Here is a 4,850-nt window from a genome sequence, read left to right as displayed (position 1 = left end):
CGTCTAATGCCCAGGAGAATGACCATAATGAAAGCGAGAGTTGTTATAACCAAAAAAACAAAGAAAGGTCTGTCTAATATCCCAATGAATATTCCACAAGGATGGAACAATAATAACAACCATTACAACACATTCTCAATAGATAAGTACTAAAATAACTAAAATAAGTCAACTATCTTTGAAAATGTGAAGGCAAAAATGAAATACAAACATCCGCATAATAGTCTTACAAACATTCAAAGTCCATGCGTGAATAATTTATTGGCCTTTGAAGGTTTCTATTATTAAGTAAAATTCCCAAGACACATGTTTACAATGTACACCACTAGCCCTAATATTGTGTCATTGGAGCCACTCCTTGCTGCTCAAAGAACTAGCTAGTCTCTCTAATGCCTTGTGGGAGGAGCCAAGGTGAAAATTCCTTTGTTCATACAATGGGGGAGTATATATAACCAAGGATAACCCTTTGACTACCCTCATGAATGTTTGACTTCTTATGAATTTTCAAATGCATGACTCTTTGCATTACCATCTGTGTCCTTTGGACTTCCTCTTTACAATACGTTTGAATACAATATACATGGTCCACAATAGTGATGTGGAGTATGACCACTCATGACATGACATTATTGACATGGACTGATTGATGATGTGTCAATGTCAAATCATTGTTCCTACTAAGTGCTTGATGTCTTCTTGAATATGCTTTCTCTTCACTTCTACATGGCTTGGTGATGTAGAATATTCAATGATCTTTAGTCTTGGATGGTGGTTAAAACTGATGTCCCTTTGCTTTCTCTCGATTGATCAACTTGTAATTTCATATACAAGAGAGTCTTTAGGCATGATTCCCTCCTTATTCTCCTTCTCCATCATATTCCATGACATGATAATGTACCGGTTCCTACAATTCACTCATGACAAGATGACATCAATCTGAAAACCCCCTAGTTTAAGATAATGTATTTTGATCCATTAATTAAGCCCGAGACAAGTGATAGGCTGGGAATATTGGCTTATTGAGTGCACATTGTGCTATTCCAGTAGCTAAGGGGGAGAGTTTGATCTATGAGATTTCACAATGTGCATCTTAGGGAGGCCTAAAGGAAAAGACTATGCGGTTTCTCGAGACAGTGGAGTCTAGCTAAGGGAGTGACAATGTGTATCATCTATCTCTCTGATTCTACATGGATCTAATTATTTATAATCCTATATGGAAGCCATATATATGCCCAATATGTGGGAAATTATCTTTGTAGCTTATTAGACCAGTCTCTTCTCAACAACACTCTGTATGCTTTTGAAATGTCCACAATCACTATGTTGACGCATGGGTGGACTCGTCCATCAGATGATACGCAAATGATGAAATCTCTAAGTTAACCAATTTCCTGGGCATGAGTCCTATCTAGATGAATAATTTTTGCATCTACTTTATCCCATTTAGAATTGATTTTATTGGTAGTAGATAATGGGATTACATTCACTGATGCACTAGAATCAACCAAGAAATTGTGTACATTGAAATTGAAGATTTCGAAAGTTAACAAGAAAGGCGGGTAGAGTGTACTTGTATCCATCGTTAGAGCATTACGTATGGATTTGAGAGAACCACGAGACTTACCAGATTCCTTATCTGAAGAGGTAGCATTACCTGTAGAGGTCTTCCCTAGTGCCCGTAAGAGGATGTCCCACTACCTTGTGATATTTGTTAATTCAAACATTGAAATGTTCAAAAACCTTATTCACGTGATCAACTATGTTGTAGTCCATAGCGGGAATAATGGGTGAGGTGTCTAGGGATGTAAATTGGTTTGTGATTTCCAGAGTGATGGTTCTATCCTTGCTTCTGACAGAAACACTTTTCGCTGATACTGCGTTCCCAGACTTTCTCTAAGTGTTCTATGCTAACTTAGCAGTGGGTTTATTTTACTCGAGATATTTTCTTGAAATTTTTGTTTCAGAAACTCAATTGTAGTGGTCGACCCTTGGCTTTTGAAGTTGTATCGGTTGGTCATGTTCTGGGCTAGACCATCACTCGAAGGATGCTTATCACCAATACTCTTTTGGGATATCAGTATACAACTAAACATGGTCACTACATGCTCGACACTCAGAGTTTAATCAGCCACAATAGCTTCTTCATTTTCCTCTATAGGCTTAGTCTGCTCTTTATCCATTTCTGAATCAACAAGATGCATAGCAACCATGGTCATGGCTTGATTCCATTGTGGCCACATATTCCCTGAATGATGTTCTTGAGGAAACACGCAATATTGATTTGTGCCCAACTTATCAATGTTCAACATGACATTGGAGCTTTGTGCATACTTTTTCGGTTGGTTGCTTCTACTCCTAGAAATTTTAGTCCTTATGAATAAGTTGAATCTAGGAGGCTTGCTGCTCATAGTGGTCTTGCTTCTCTGTCTGATCTTTTCCATTTCATTAGACAAATACTTGACAAGATGGGTCAAGCTTTCAAGATCAGATGGTTCTTTCTCTTTGTCCCTGCTCACAAAGGCCCGAGACCTCTTACCTGTGCCATTGGAGTATTTTGTTGGTTCATTGTCTGAGACGACTCTGATTGTGTGCACGTCACTCTCAATAGCAATAGCCTCTTCAAAAAAATTTGCAAGTGTTTGTTTTGTAGTTCACTTCACAAACTGCACAATTCTTGTTGGTAAGGCATACGTGTAGTAAGCTATGGTGATGGAGTCATGAGGTTTCGTGTTTTCTATAAATTTGTTCAAAATTAAATTGAACCTCTAGTTAAAATATTTCACATTTTCCTTTTTCTCCATCTTAATATTACTCAACTCTTTCAATAACATGGTGGGGGTCGTATCATCAACAAAATTTTCAAGGAATATCTTCTTAAACCCCCTCCAATTCTAGATGGAGTTTGGAGGAAGGATGTGGTACCATACATCTGCTCTACAATCTAAGGTACATGGGAAAAGTCTAAATGGAAAATCATCATAACATACCTCAAGTATTTTCAAATGCAGGTAAAAGTTATCTAGATGGTCTTCAACCTCCATTGTCTTATCAGGGTAATACTTCGTTAAGGGATTTTTCGAATGCCTTGGCATCTTGTGTAGTACACCCAGAAAAGAAAGTCGGCCCTGAGTCATCTAGTATAGATTTTGGTCTTCCATGTATTATTATTTGTTTTCCTCCTCTTCTTTATCAGAATCTGATGGCTATTCTTCCTCTTCTTATTCTCCACCTATCCCACTGAATGTTGTGTCCGAGAGTAGAACATTGTGTCCATCACCACTTCGAAAGAGTGGAGGCTCCTTTTTTTTCCATAGAATCTGCTAATTCTTCAAGAGTGGCAAGAACCATGTATTCAATATTAAAAACTATTATCCCCTTGGAGTTGGTATTCTTCTTCTTCAGAGAATATGTAAGAATGATTACTCTGAGGATCAATCCAACAGATTTTGCAAATTGACGAGTTATAGGGTGGATGCCTTGAATCTAATCATACAAAATTTCATGTTCAGGCTTGGGATGAGAAGAGTCACCAACTTTAGAAGCACAAGTAGGGGAGGTGCAATGAATGTTGCTAGCTTCACCAGAATATGGAATAATCGAGTCGGTGGGCTTATCAACCATAAAATACTAACTTAGCTCCTTCTAGTGCCAAAAATGTTGACATTGATGCACCTGCCAACATTCAGGAGATATCTCTGGTATGAAGTCTTGATTATACCTCAAACCATTTGGTGTAGGATTCCCATCTGGTATAAAGGCTTGGTTTCCAAATCCTTAAGTCTTCCTTGGCTCTAGCTATCAACACGACAAACAGATGCAATGGTATCTTCAAAAATCTAGGGGGTGTGCCTAGTAAGTGTTCAGTTGCAAATGTGTCAAGGTTTTTCTACTACAAGGGGCGGGAAGGAGAAAAGTGAGTGTCTAAGTGAGAGGTAATAGTACCACCTAAGAAGAGATTCACTTGAACCAGAAAGATTCATCTAATGCCCAGGAGAATGACCATAATGAAAGCGAGAGTTGTTATAACCAAAAAAACAAAGAAAGGTCTGTCTAATATCCCAATGAATATTCCACAAGGATGGAACAATAATAGCAACCATTACAACACATTCTCAATAGATAAGTACTAAAATAACTAAAATAAGTCAACTATCTTTGAAAATGTGAAGGCAAACATGAAATACAAACATCCGCATAATAGTCTTACAAACATTCAAAGTCCATGCGTGAATAATTTATTGGCCTTTGAAGGCTTCTATTATTAAGTAAAATTCCCAAGACACATGTTTACAATGTACACCACTAGCCCTAATATTGTGTCATTGGAGCCACTCCTTGTTGCTCAAAGAACTAGCTAGTCTCTCTAATGCCTTGTGGGAGGAGCCAAGGTGAAAATTCCTTTGTTCATACAATGGGGGAGTATATATAACCAAGGATAACCCTTTGACTACCCTCATGAATGTTTGACTTCTTATGAATTTTCAAATGCATGACTCTTTGCATTACCATCTGTGTCCTTTGGACTTCCTCTTTACAATACGTTTGAATACAATATACATGGTCCACAATAGTGATGTGGAGTATGACCACTCATGACATGACATTATTGACATGGACTGATTGATGATGTGGCAATGTCAAATCATTGTTCCTACTAAGTGCTTGATGTCTTCTTGAATATGCTTTCTCTTCACTTCTACATGGCTTGGTGATGTAGAATATTCAATGATCTTTAGTCTTGGATGGTGGTTAAAACTGGTGTCCCTTTGCTTTCTCTCGATTGATCAACTTGTAATTTCATATACAAGAGAGTCTTTAGGCATGCTTCCCTCCTTATTCTCCTTCTCCAT

This window comes from Pinus tabuliformis, chromosome Q (assembly GCF_031772625.1).
Source record: "Pinus tabuliformis cultivar Carrire ecotype Pingquan chromosome Q, CPIR1, whole genome shotgun sequence".
Classification (NCBI taxonomy): Eukaryota; Viridiplantae; Streptophyta; class Pinopsida; order Pinales; family Pinaceae; genus Pinus; species Pinus tabuliformis.
The sequence above is the reverse complement of the archived record's forward strand: the minus strand, read 5'-3'. Positions refer to the sequence as shown.